This window comes from Bidens hawaiensis, unplaced genomic scaffold (assembly GCF_021521415.1).
Source record: "Bidens hawaiensis isolate Kalapana, Puna unplaced genomic scaffold, B.hawaiensis_p1.1 tig00012179_1, whole genome shotgun sequence".
Classification (NCBI taxonomy): domain Eukaryota; kingdom Viridiplantae; phylum Streptophyta; class Magnoliopsida; order Asterales; family Asteraceae; genus Bidens; species Bidens hawaiensis.
In genome coordinates this window covers 226,398-241,396 of record NW_027491979.1, presented here as the reverse complement: position 1 = coordinate 241,396, position 14,999 = coordinate 226,398, and the positions used below count along the sequence as shown (strand labels likewise).

The following is a 14,999-nucleotide window of genomic DNA, read 5'->3' as shown; positions in this document are numbered from 1 at the left end:
TCGTATAACTGGCTGGCAATCTCTCCGAAGTGACGCTCAAGATTAGCTAGAGACGTGGCTTGGTTCTTCAGCATAGCATCGTGTTACGCAAATTTCGCCTCATTTGTCACTCGGTTCCTCTCATCTCGCTTCAGCAGCTCAGCCATCATCTCCTCCAGTGAGGCTTTCTTCTCCTCTCTCCCCGCTTGTTCCGAACTCTCCTGACCTGAACTCCCCTGCCCGAATAGATTCTCTCGACGCTGTTTTGGTATTGGGCTTGGTAGCCACTGGCTTGTCCCCCTTGATAGTTATTCTGATTTCTCTAGCCAGTGTTCCGCCGAAGGCGGGGTTTTGATATCTCAAGGGGTTGTTGACGAAGTCAACCTCCTCCTAATTGCTACCCGGGTTAACAGGACAGTCAAGGGTGTCGTGACCCCCTCGGCAAACCTCACACTTCGTGACGCTTAATGGTAAGATCTCTAACGAGTTTGTTCAAAGCATCAATCTGGGTCTGCATGCTAGTGCTCGAATCGACCCGAAGTACTCCTCTCGATGACGTGGAAGAATTTCTACCTCCGTGCCCCTCGTAGCTCACTGCAAGATCATCAAAAAGGACGACACACTCATCAGGATCTTTGTTCTTAAGGAGGTTCCCATTAGCAGTCTGGTTCAACATCTCTCTCACGTGCTGTGTGGCTCCATTGTAGAATTTCTCGATGAGCATCCACTTGTCTAAACCGTGGTGAGGACAAATAAGAAGGAGGTCCTTGAATCTTTCCCAAACTTCCACGAAAGACTCATCGGACCTCATGCGAAAAGAACAAATCTCCTCACGGAGTCGAACGGATTTAGATGGCGGAAAGAATTTGGTCATGAATTTCTCTTGAAGGCCCGCCCAAGTGGTGATGGATCCAGTAGGTAGTGACTTCAGCCATTTGTAAGCTTTGCCGGTAAGTGAGAAGGGGAAAAGACGGAGATAGATGGCTTCATCGTTCATGTTGCCAATATTGAAAGTTTCGCAGATTTGAACAAACATGTCGATGTGGTTTGAAGGATCTTCGCTCTCTAGCCCTTCGAATTGGAGTGTGGTATTGATGAGTTGCATGACGTGGGCAGGAAGGGACCAGTTGCCAGCGGCGGCACCGTTCGGTAAGGTAATGCTTGAATGAGGATTCGTTGTCGGCCTACCATAGTCAGCTACTACTCTCCTAGGCGGTTGGTCACCCATGTTCCTATCCCTAGAAGATGCGAAAGAAATATAAGTAAAAGAAGAATCAAAACCTGTCGGTGAAACAGAACGCTCTCTCTCGGGCTGGACTTTCTCGGTATCGTCAGACGTTTCAAACTTCGGCGGTCCTTGTGAGCGGGTATGATGCATACGACTATAAAGAAAAACTAAAATTAACTAAGCTAAAATTAAACTAAAAACAAATAAGCAAGTAAACAGAAAACAGGTAAGTCCCCAAACTCGGGTCGTTCTCTAATCGCCTCAAACCGTGTCCCCGGCAACGGCTCCAAAAACTTGATGTGCGAAAATGTATATATAAATAAAACACGAATCACAACTAAGCTTTAAAAACCAAACAATCTATCCTAGTTCACACAAACGGCAAGTGTACCATTCGCGTATAGCAAAGATCAGGAAAGTCCGGATATCGAACTCAAAAACACGTGAGAACGGCTCAGATTATAAACCCTAATCCAAGTCTTACCTTAAAGTATTTAATTGATTTTATTTTATTTTATTTTATTTTTTATTTTAATTAATTTAACTAACTTACTTAACTTAACGGAACTAACAAGAAAAACTTAACGAAACTTAACGAGGTTTTAACAAATATGGAGAAACGACTACCTAGGCAAGAACCCTATTGACGGTTAATGGAATTAACTAATCACACGACACCGGGATCTTAAAATAATTAACTAAGACTAATTAAAGTTCGCTAGATTACCTCTCGGTCTCACCAACTAACCCTCACAAATCTAAGAAGATTGAATAAATGCACTAGTAAAAAGATTACTAAGGTACCCTAATGACGCATCTCCTCTCGGAGTCAACGACACAAAACCCACTAAAAATTGGTATTGGCAATTATAGGGATAAAGGGGTAACAATATTTAACCCAATCTAAAACACTTATTTGCACGCAAAACTAAACCAGATAAAACCAAAACTCGCTCTCGCAATTCTAACCTAACCGAATAAAGACGCGAGACAAACCGACTCCATATTACCTCTCAGTCGCAAGGAAGGTGAAACTATTGAATTCTAATAATTAATCGCACTCAAGATTCCTATGGCCGCGCTAACCACAAATAGATCAAAAACACCAAGTCTAATGACCTTAACGTAGAACCCTAATCGAACGACACACAATCAATCAATCAAAGTAATACGCGGAATCACAAGCAATAATTATATAAAAAAAATAGTTTAACACATCAAAGATTAAATTAAATAAAGCTTTTCAATAATAATACGTCATGTAATTAATTAAAACCAAATAAAGCGTCAAACAAAATCAATATTCATCTCAACCTAGGTAGTTCAAATAATTTAGCTACTCATAATATTAAAAGAAAACAAAACAATTTTAGTAGCAAAACACATGTCTAACAATCCTTGATTGAATAAAATAATGTTTAACATGTAAAACCAAACAGTGGACGAGCCAGTTAGAGCTCCAAACCTCTTTGGTCAATTCTTCTTTACTGATGCCTTTGCCTTGCGTGCTGCTGTCCAGAAAGAAATATCTTTATTCTTTCTCAATTCTGTTTTTATTGTGGCTGCCAACTCATGAACGGACTAGGGTAAGAAGTTAGATTATATAATATTTTTATTGTTGCTGTTTTCCTCAATTGTGATCAACCACACAAATAATATATGTATCCTTAAAGCAAACAAACAAAACAATTCAATTTCAGGCGGCCAAGATTTATTTACCAACTTTATTTTTTTTTCCCTTTTTTTGTAAAACTGCCGATCCAACTTCTTATTGAGATTAAGGTTTTTATTTTTTGTGTTATTATATATAATACAAGTAAGGCTTTGTTCTAGTGGGCTTGGGTCGGGCTTCAACTTGGTTCTTTTTTTTTGCTCTTTAAAACCCGCAACCTACGAAAGATAATAAACTTTGTAAGATCATGTTAAAATAAGCCAAACCATTATTTATTAGGTAATTAAGCAATAAAAAGATGATAAAAAAGTGCGGAAAATAAATGTATTTTACAACACATCAAGTGGTGAAAAAGTAATGGCGGCAATGGGTGAAAAGTGTGGTGGGAAATTTTTAGATTTTTAAGAGGGTTATGAAAATGAAAATAATAAAATATTTTTTTAAGTCAGTTCTAGGAAAATATTGTAAATAAGGTTCTTGTGAAACTGTCAATATAAAAAAATATTTAGATTTAAATTTGATTTGCTCAATTAATGTTATTTGGAATCAATATTTTATTAATTCATCAATTAATTATATAGAAATTTTCTAGTACGTTTTGGGAATTTCTAGGACGGGGGCGAGTACCGGTAACGGTACCGAATCGCTACGTGTACTCGTACCGATTTGGTACCATTAGTACCGAATCGGTATATAGTTTTGAGTTTTCGGTACTGGTATTTCGTTAATTTTGACTTCAATGCTGGTACCGTATCAGGACGGTACCGGTATTTCTCAAATTTTTACCTCAATGCTGGTACCAATACCCACTCATCCCTAGTGCTGATTCCAAAGGTCAAAGAGCCATCGAGTTTTGGTGATTTTAGTTCTATAATCCGTTTAGGATTTTTAAACAAAATATTTTTCAAGGTGTTTAGGTTATATATTTACTTATGCAGCTTTCTTGATTGCCTCTACATCAGGGAAATTTGGTTAATTTTTTTAATTGAATGTTTTGTATCCGCGATAATCTCATTTCTTTCGATGAAGAAGAGATACACCTTTTTATCTTATATTTCTACATCTAGGATCCGACTTGTATCATGGATACTAATAGGAACTTAACGAGTATGGCAAAAAAAAGTTTGATTCAGAGGGAAAAGAAGGGATGATAGCTACTTTTTTATGCCTAACAGGATCATTAATCACTCGTTAGATTTATTCAGGCCATTTCCCCCTAAGTGATTTATATGAATCATTAATTTTTCTTTCATGGAGTTTCTCCCTTATTCATATAGTCCCTTATTTCAAAATAAGAAAAAATGATTTAACCACAATAACTGCCTCTAGTACTATTTTTACCCAAGGCTTTGCTCGAATTGGTTGAAAGGGGTAAATTTCAAAACAACAATTTGTGCTCCTGACAAAAAAGAGCATTTTGGATGGGCCGTTAATCCAAAATGAGTTGGTAGCATGGTTGTGGAAAGTGAAATTAAAAATTATGGTATGATTTGTAATGTATATATTGAGAATGCCTATCACTCGTTAAATTATGGTTTCCTCGACTCGGTCTAAGTTGTATGAATTTCCCAGTATGGTAGTTATACTAGCTTGGCGTGCGTTATTGGATAGGGCCTCGATGTTAACGTTGTTGCCAACACGTAATGTTGGGGTTGATAATTTACATTGCTCTGCTTATGGAGAGATAGAGGAGACAACCAATCACGTGTTTCTATCGTGTGGTTGGATCATGCCCTATATCAAGCCATGTCTTGTTGACGTAAAGTTCCATAATTTTCGTCCAGGTTTTCGTCCCTGTGGTTTGTCTAAATATTCAGTTTTAGTCAAATACTTTCAAATTTTTGATTTTCGTCCATGTGGTTATATTTCGTTTGCAATGAAACCGACCCGACTAACCCTGTTAAGTTTGGTCTGACATGAGGGGTAGTTTTGTCCTTTTTCTCCCTAAATAAAACCTAACCGTAATTCACAGCCCCCATCTCACGTGAGGGGTTGGGGTATATTGTTGGGGGGGGGGGGGGGGGACTTAACGGGGTTAGTGGGGTCGTGTTTAATTGCAAATGAAATAAAACCAAAAGGACGAGAAAAAAAAAACAAATTTGAAACTATTGGAAAAAAACCACATATTTGGACAAACCATAGGGACGAAACCACAATTCACTCTATTTTTTATATATGAATGTGAGTGACTTGGTGAATGGCGATGACAGCCAGGGCCGACCCTGGGGGGGGGGGGGCTGGGCGGTCGACAACCATCGGCCCGACACCCTGCAAGGCTCGAAATTTTTAAAAAAAATTATATGTATTTTTATGAAAAATAATATGTATATATTTAATGTTTAAACTCAATAATCTAACAATAACTTGGCCTACTGGTAAAGGATATGACTTATGACCAAAAAGATGTGGGTTGTAGTATCATTTGAAACATGTTGAAAACTTTTTTTTATACAAAAAAATTTTACACAATCTAAATCATAACCAATTATGGCCATTTAAAAATCAAATTATTTAAACAAAACAAAATACTTATTTTACTTAAGGCCTAAAATATTTTTCGCCTTTTCGAAGCCGACCCTGATGATAACCTTCGTGTAACCATAACTATAGAAAAAGAAAAGATCAGAAGATAAAGAGAAAAGGATAGATCCATAGGAAGGGTCCAAATTTAAACCATTTTAAATAATCATGTTCATACAAATTTTTAATATACATATAACTATAAAATGATACCAAATTAAGCGGTCAAAAATAAAACCGTTTTTAATAATATTAGTTAAAGCGTTGTAGTAGCAAATCCAATTAAAACGATTCTAAAAAATGTATATAAACCCGTCATAAATAACCACATTTAAAAAATATATAATAAGTACTAGTAAGTGTGCCCGCGCGTTGCAACGGGACAAATGGGAATTCAGTAATTCGGTTTGCGGTGGAATGGTGATGCAATGAGAGTTTGGTCAGTAACTGTTTAGTTCCTTACGATACAATATTATATAGTACATGTATAAATTCATTTCTTGTTTTTTTTTTTGGAAAGAAAACACCGAAATTATTGACATTTGTTAATAATATTTGTTGTTGGTCATACATACCACAGGAACATATTGCAATTGGTATAGGATGTTTGTTTTCTCAAATATGGATTACACTTTATGTAACAATTTAATCATAAGTCACCATTATCATGTAGGGTAATAAAGTGAATTAATCAAATATTAGGAAACTTTATTTTTAACAAAAAGGTACAAGGTAAATATATCATATATAATGTAAGTCTCCTAAACTTTTCTTTCCTAAACCAAAAGGACAATGTCTTTTAGTTACCGACTTCTTCACGTTGCCGAAAACAACACTAAACGCCCTTTTCATATTAACAGCACAAAAATACAAAACTACCCGTCAACGTTTACACATTGGGTTCTTTTTATTAGCATCAATAGACCGTTGACCACGAGAAGACCTTTTAGAAGCTTGAACATGATTAGTTGATGGAGCATACTGTTGTGTTAACAAGTAATGAAGAGCAACGACCACATCAGCAACGACCACATACGCCCTGCTTGCGGTGCACGCATATAATGTATATATGTGTGAACCCTCGGGTGGGCAAAAGCAAAATTGCACTAATTTTGACGTTATTTTACCAATATCGTGAAAATAACGTTAAAAGTGGCGGAAGGTTAATCAGGCATCATGTGGTGGCGTTGATAGCCGAAAGACAAGGGTACATGCACCAATCGGTCGGTGTCCCGATGGTTGAGTGTTATGTGTCTTATGTCCAAGGCTTGATGCAAAACTACTATCGAGCCGAGGGTCTCACCGGAAGCAGCCTCTCTATCCCTATGGGGTAGAGGTAAGGCTGTCTACATCTTACCCTCCTCAGACCCTACTATAGCTTTGCTATTGGTGGGATATACTGAGTACGATGATGATGATGATGATGATGATGTTTTGTTGTTTTTGAACACAAATTGCAGCAAAGTCAAATATTGACTCTTATGTTAGTATTTTCTTTAAATAAACATCTTAAAGAAAAACACAACCAAATAATATATAAAAAACATACCCGTGCAACAAGGTTTTGATTTGCTAAAGATCTTGTATTATCAATTGGTTTTCGGCCACAATTAGCTCAAATTACAAGAACCTAAAGATGTATATTTTCAACTTAACCATGTGTTGACCCGTCGTTGCGTATAACCGTAACTCCGTAAGTCCCTATGACTCGGGTTGAAACATGAGTTTTATCTCCAGCCAGGTCATCTCCGGCAACCCAAAATCTGATAACTTTGCACTATAATCCTCGCCCAACAAAATAATTTTAAGCTTTCAAATAAATCTTGATATATATATATATATATATATATATATATAATTGATTGCTTCAATCAAGTCGTTTCTTGTTGGCCCGGTAACCTAGCAAAAGGGTAAAAGTGTCATTAGTAAAATTAAACAAAACGTTTAACAAACACCAATTGTAGAAAACACAAGTGCCTACCGCTGGACTTATTTTTTTTTTGCATAAATACTCCAACGCTCTTGACTTTACTTGACTGTAACATTACTGTCAATGCGGTAAGCAAAGTCGTTAATATCCCGACTATCACAAGCCCACCAATGAACATAATTGCAGCACACGATGACATTCCCACATATACACTTAACACACAAATAACACATTTTATTCATTTGGTAATAAAATCTAAACCTTTTGCCATAAATAACTTACCGGATCCGTCTTCGCTTGTGAGACCATGTACAAAATATTATTCCTGCTTTATCTAGTGGCCATATGCTTACATCTTGAAAGAAAGTAGCTCTTAATATTCTGTTGGCATACCAGATTTACATATTAGTCTCAAATATGGGAGCATGCATGAAATCGAAAATAATGATTTCCATTTCCGGTTAAATATATACAACAATTTGGTAGTAAAATTATATAAGTGTGTCCGTGAATCGATACTTGTTTTTTACTTATACTTTACTTAATATACGATAGGTACACTTGTCTAAATGTGTGTGGTTTAGTTAAGATAATAATCATTTTTATAAATTTAAAACTCGACATTGTGTGAACAAATCTGTGAAAAAATTAACACATTTTTCATACTACACCCACCACGCATCATGTTTTTGGCGCCATTGTTAGGGACACACAGTGAAATCTTACAAACAGTCAGAGTATTTATCAAACCTTGTTTATAGTATATATTAAAACCTATCAAAAAGACCAAAAAATATTTTTCTATCTTCTTTATTGCATTTTTAGTATAGTTTTAGTTTTTTATTTTTTATTTTTATCTTTCTGGTTGATAAGTTGCTTAACTTAGTTTAATTTTTAGTTGTGCCTTTAGATCTTTACTTTCTTAGTTAGTGTATGTCCTCTACATCTATTCCTGACCTCATTTCACCACTTTTCGAACCTGAACGCCACTTCCACCAAAGAAAACACACTCACGCGCTTAAAACAACCAAAGGAGTTAAGGACACACCACAAGAAGTTACATCAACTGAGGAACTAAATAATGAACTAAACACGAGCCAATATGGCAAGACGACGCTCGACGGATATACAAAATAACGTTGCACCACCCGAAGTACTTCAAAACTTCGAATCAAATCTAGTATTATTCATATGATCGAAATTTCTATCCAATTTCATGGACTTTTCGACGAGATCCTTTATCTCATATTTCCCGATCCCTTTGAATATGTGAAACTTTCAAAATACAACATTGCTAAGAAGATCAAGTTAGGCTTAAACTCTTTCCATTTTCGCTCTGAGGCAATGCCTTTGAATGGCTTGAATCCTTTCCGTCTGGAAGCATCACCGATTGGGGACAGATGGTGTAGCAATCCTTTAAAAAACAGCATGGAGAGATACAAGAACCTTCTTCGATGATTTCCGCACCATGGATTTAACAAATGGTTCAAGTACAAACTTTCTTCGACACTCAAACTAGCCAAAATAAACAAGCAATCGATCAGGTCTCTGATGGAGATTTCGGAACCAAATAACCGAATGAGGCATTCGAGATCTTACAAAATGCTGCCAAGAAAAGATTTGCCTATAATCCACCACGATCGACCATATCACACAAAGGCATGCACCATATCGATAATAGCACTTTTATCTCTGCACAGTTTTAGTCCATCTCGAAGAAATTTGAGCAGCTTCAGTTTGATATGGTCAAGGAAAAGGTGAAGTGTGAGAGGTGTGGGGGATATCACAACGTTAAATACTACCAAAGTACGACCATTGAAGAATGTGACTTTTTAAGCCGACATAATAACACTTATGGTAGCAATTACAACCATGGCTGGAGAAACCATCTGAACTTCATCCGGAGGGACGAAGCCAACAATCAAGCCACGTCTGGCTTTGATATAAGACCCTTCAATCAAAATCAGCCCTATCAACCTAAACCTCCATACTAGAACCAAGGTACACTACACATATCAGCCAACAATCAAGTAGTGGATCTACAATGGAGACTTTGCTAACACAACTCATAGCAAGTACTGACACTTCAAACATATTGACCGAAGACCGATTCCTGAAGAATGAAGTGGAGCTAAGGAACCAGAAGGCTTCTTGGTAAATCATCAAAAACCAAGTAGGACAGTTAGTCCAGTTACTGTCTGAGCAACCACCCGGAGGACCCCCTAGTAACACTATTACCAATCCCAACGCTCAACCCCATGCCATAACTCTAAGAAGTGGCAGAACTACCATAAACAATTCACCAGTCACACCCATCCAATCTGAATGTGAGACTGAGGTTCTTGACACACCCGACACTTAACCTATTCTAACCGGTATTCCTAAACCTGTCAAAGAACCTGTAAAACCATATGTTCCACTAATTCCTTATCCAGCTCGCCTAAAGCATGAAAAGATGGAGGTACGATATGGCAAATTCCAAGAACTCTTTAAGCAATTGCATATTAACCTTCCGTTCATTGAAGCCATTTCCCAAACGCTAAAATATGAAAAGTTCTTAAAAGAAGTTCTATCCAACAAAAGGAAGCTAGAAGAGTTATCCAACGTGATACTCAATGAATAATGCTCTGTCATTCTGAACAAGCTTCCAAATGAATTGGAAATTGATCCATAAACGAGTGACTAGTTGAAGAATAAGTATCCGTTCATGACTTTGACTATGTAATCTTCAAATCTTCAAGTATAAACGAGTTGATGTGTTCAATCCAGTAGTAAACAGTAAACACGAGCTTAATGCTCTGATACCACTTGAAAGACCTCGCTTCTGATCATAATACGACATGATAAGGATCGATAACTTTGTGTTTACTATACTAAATCATATGGTGGAAACATATAATAAAGGAATTGACCACATGTTCACTCTATTAATCATCATTATTTTCATATAATATTGATAGTACAAATGATGATCTCTCTCTGATCAAGTTACAAAATCTATGTCAAATTATGACATGTTAAGCATATATATACAAACCCCTATGGTCCGTATAAGTTTTCCTGGCGTATAAGACTCATTTTTAGGTCGTTTATCACAACAAGACCTAACATTAGACATTATGTACTAACAGACTCTGCATTGGATGATGCTAGATCTTGATGTCTTGATTATGAAAATCCAAAACAAAAACTTTAATCCTGATTTGAACAACTTGTAAATATAATAGACCACAGTCATATAAAAGTCAAAATTTGGATCTATCAAATTACCCACGGCTGCTTGACAGCACCCCAGGCATCCGAAGATTCATTCGGTTGACCTTGGTCGAATCTATAGTAGTGATAGTGAATAAAATTTTGAAGGAAACACCATCATAGATTTCGATCATCTATCCAATACTCTGACAGATGATATTATGAGAGTTAACCCACAATCTTGCGGATATTAGACTTGAAATGAAATTATGTAACAATATTTTCGTCCTTTCCTTGCAAATCCACAAATAAAACACATCTTCATCATCATCCGAATCATCATCAATCGAATCAACACTTTCTTTTGAACAAACCATTACAATTTCATACACCCACAATGTGTAACTGAATCTCACATTGAAAATATAAACAAAAATTTCACAAACATTAATGTTGAAAACTTAATTTTTACTTTACATAAACTGTTGGCTTTATGTTTCAAACAAAAATATAGATTTAACACATCAAGTTTGAACGACTGAAAGATTCGTTTCCTATTATGCATTGTAATATATGATAAAATGAATCGGATATTCATCGACATACCTGAATTAAACAGTTCAAAGAAGATGTTTATGTGAAATAGGAAATTTTTGGATGAGATTTAAAAATTAGTTGTATCAATTACAAAATTCTTATCCGAGTATTAATACAACAACAACCAGTTTGTCGGCTAATCTCGAAATTCACATCAACAGTAAACCCACTAGACCCTTCTAAATGATATTATATTGTAAAAAAAAGGACTCCGTATATGTATATAGCTAGACCGTATAAGTTTTTGACTTGTATGTTGAACAATTCTAACAAATTTCACACTTTCTAACCCAATCAAGTCCAAATTAATGACCTTGATGAATCCACTTGAAATTTAAGCCCAAATTAGAACAAAATAAAGATTAAATGTAACACACACAAAAACATTGACTATAGAGAATGATGATTACACATAATTGAACTGATTACCTATTGTGTGATTAAGACCAAAAGATGCTATAAGCTATACGAAGGTTCGCTCACAATACATTCACAATCACAGACACCTCAAAAGCCGAAGACAACAACGCTAACAAAAGGCAGTTGTGAAACACCCAATATTACCGCAAAATCCCCGATCTACAGCTATAATAAAAAAGTCTAAGCTCCAGCAGCACCATAAATCACCACCGTCGTCACTTAGGTCTCCAAATTGGAACCCGGTGACAGTCTACCGTAGCCGCAAAATCTTCCAAAATGGAAGCCAGCAACGGCCACCACCACATACCATCATTGCCGTCGCTTAGAGCTCCAAAATGGAACCCGTCGACAGTTAAAAAATCACTCTCTTAGCTTTGTTACCGCCATCGCCGCCTATTAGGGTTCCAAAACGGAAGCCCGACAACGGGCATTATCAAAAGAGAAAGCAATGCATCTTTTAGCAATGGCAAGTTTATCACCAATTTCAACGATTAAAAGCACAATCTCAATTAACCAACATATAAACAATAAAGTTGACTTTTAGCCGTTTCTTTGTTTAAAGCATTAAGTTAAAAAAAATTAAAATACCTAACGTAATCAAATAGCCTAATGTCTACACCATCATCATTAATCACCACCATGCCTAGCATAACTAATTGTGTATATAGTAACTGTGGTAATAAAAAACCCGAAAAACAATGTATAAAGATTTCAATATAATCTCTATTCTAAACATCAACAATATAGGCAAAATGAAGAAGCTTTCAAATACAAAACTAACCCCCGAAACCCCCACCCCAATTTTGCACAACTGTGACTCGTAACAATAGACATCAACCAACAACACACAAAGGAGACAAACAAAACAGTATACGTCAACCGACAACACAAAGAATAAAATTAAATACACGCTAAACACAAAGAATTAGAAAATTAAATACACCCTAAATTTTGTAAAATCGTGACTCAAAAACGAACATCATGACCTAAACTCATGAACCTGACAACCGAACTAAGATAACCCTCATTCAAAAAATTCAAGCGTGGTTGTTAACAAAGGCTCAGGTCCGGTACACGGCTGCAACATAGATTGCCACGCCCGAGACCAGAGCATCATCACAGCCATAAACCAGAGAGAACATGGCAGATTCATCAACCAACAATCCTTCATCAAAACAATCCGAATTACAGAGTAATCATCACCAAAAACGCGAGAGTATAACTGATAGGTGACATGTGTGCTTATAAACTTAACCCAATTAGAAACCTCGATTTTCCATCAAACATAACTCAATACCAATTTATTAGATGTAACAGAAAAACCAAATAAGGCATTTCATCAAACACCTTGCATGCGTGAAAAGAAACCATACCAGTTTCAAGGACCAAATCAAACCATGAGTTATTTCGACAAAGATTTCCTGAACAAATGACAAACAAAGCCTAGGGTTCCTTAAAAGAATCAGGCAACAACATAGATAAATCCATCACAGCCATGCCACTGCCACTAAGGGTTCTGAATCAGAACCGGGCAACGGCGTACACATGCGATGTAGACCTTATACCACAAAGACGAAGGCGGCCAAGGTGACGGCCAGTGAAACACCACACCACCGCCACAGACCTTTCACAATAACCACTCCGCCGCCACCAAGGGTTTCGAGTTGGAACCCGGCAACGATAGAGTTCGCATTAGATGAAGAAAGAGAGTTCAGGAGATGTTAAGTTGTACCGCCATTACGTGTAAAGGTCTAACCACGTGTAAACCTCACATAAAAAGGTATATAATAATATAAAGGTACAACATTAGATGCTCAAGATACAATAGGGTAAAGCAGTTGGAACTATGAACATGAGAAGTGTGAGTGAAGAGAAGTTTCAAGATTAATATATATAATAATTTAGAACATCTTTTGATTCAAAATAACCATTTTCACTTCGAAATAAACAAGTCCAATTTAATGAACTTGGTAAATTCAGTTAAACTTAAGTCCCAGTGTTGAATATTTTTGCCAAAAACAATCACTCGATTCAGATTCTCGGATATCCAAACCTGATTAACCATTCACCAAAATCGAAAATAATACAGAAATGTAAATCTTTTTGGTTTATAAACGAAAGTTGTAATCAACAAAAATTTCAAAACTTAAAACACGATACAAACGAAAAATATATTTTTTATGAGTTGATCAAGGAATCATATTGATCAATTCGTTCTTCCATCACGGTTTTATATTTTAGCTTTATTATAGCTGATGTTAAGCCTACTCATTGGTATTGTTGTCCGCATAAACTTTTAAACAAAAGATTCAGAGACATCAGTGATATGATTAAGGTTCAGTTAAGCACATAATATCATAACATGATTAGATTCTAATCTTGACTCATGCTTGATTTGATTTTTACCATGTCACCACAACTTGACTTAAACTTGAGAACCAGTAAATCAAAACTTTTTAATTAGCAATCATATCAACAATTTTCCACAACAAAGCATACCCCCCTTATCAAGAGATACACTAAGTTTCCTTTACCATGGATGAGTATGCACGATTTCATCTGTCAGCTTGCAGAGATTGTATCCCCTAGGGTCCGTTTCTTATTAGTATTAAGACGCGCGCAAGAGGGGAACAATGTATGACTAGCAGCATGATTGATTAAGTCAGTAGTGAAAGTTGCACACAAAGTACAAAGTGATCAAGTTTAATGATGTTTCGGGGTTCGCTCTTATAACATATCTTTAAATATTCACCGAAATGAATACCCAGATGATAAACCGCATAAAGACCTCAATGGTTCCAGAAACCTAGTGCATCCCATCAATACAGGATTTAAGGTCATAAAACCATACACCGTTGAAGTGTAGACAGTGTACTAGACGCTTAAAACACTTTTATTAACTTTATTTTTGGTGATCTACTGAAACATAACGCTTGAGTATGACAGTTTATTAATTGTATGCCATCATCACCAAGACTTTAGTGCTAGAATGCTAACCCATCTTTCAATCTGGCTAGGTAGGTTTGTATCACTTATTCCCTTACTTGTTTGTTTTCAAAGCCTACCAATGCATCGGCATTAAGCAATAGACTTTTATACCTCACTTTACGGGTACTTGGAACAAGATGATCAATGTACTATTATTTTCTTTTATGCTTCAAAACTCATTTTGAGGAGCATTTTCTATTGCTTTTGTATTTTTTTTTTATCATATTTGAATGTATTTGGATTTTAAGATTTTTCAAATGTTTTTGTATTTTCCAAAACCATTTCTCCCTCTAAAATCAAAAACCATTTAAAGAAAGATATTTACAAAGATGACCTCGATAAAAGGCTATTCTAGGTCGGAATCCATAACCTCGGGATCACTCACTTTCCCACCTCCCATGTTTGTAATACCGTTAAGCCCAAACAAATGCAAAAATCTGTTTTTTATCGAAAACGTTAGAAAAAAGATC

The 14,999-nt window shown here is 36.2% G+C and overlaps 1 non-coding gene across 1 annotated transcript; it reads left to right on the top strand.

Moving 5' to 3' along the window:
• The first annotated feature begins 713 nt into the window (after nt 1-713).
• Nucleotides 714-820, top strand: LOC143540168 (small nucleolar RNA R71). Its single transcript, XR_013136553.1, has one exon. It is a non-coding gene; the product is annotated as a small nucleolar RNA R71 (small nucleolar RNA).
• The last annotated feature ends 14,179 nt before the right edge of the window (nt 821-14,999 follow it).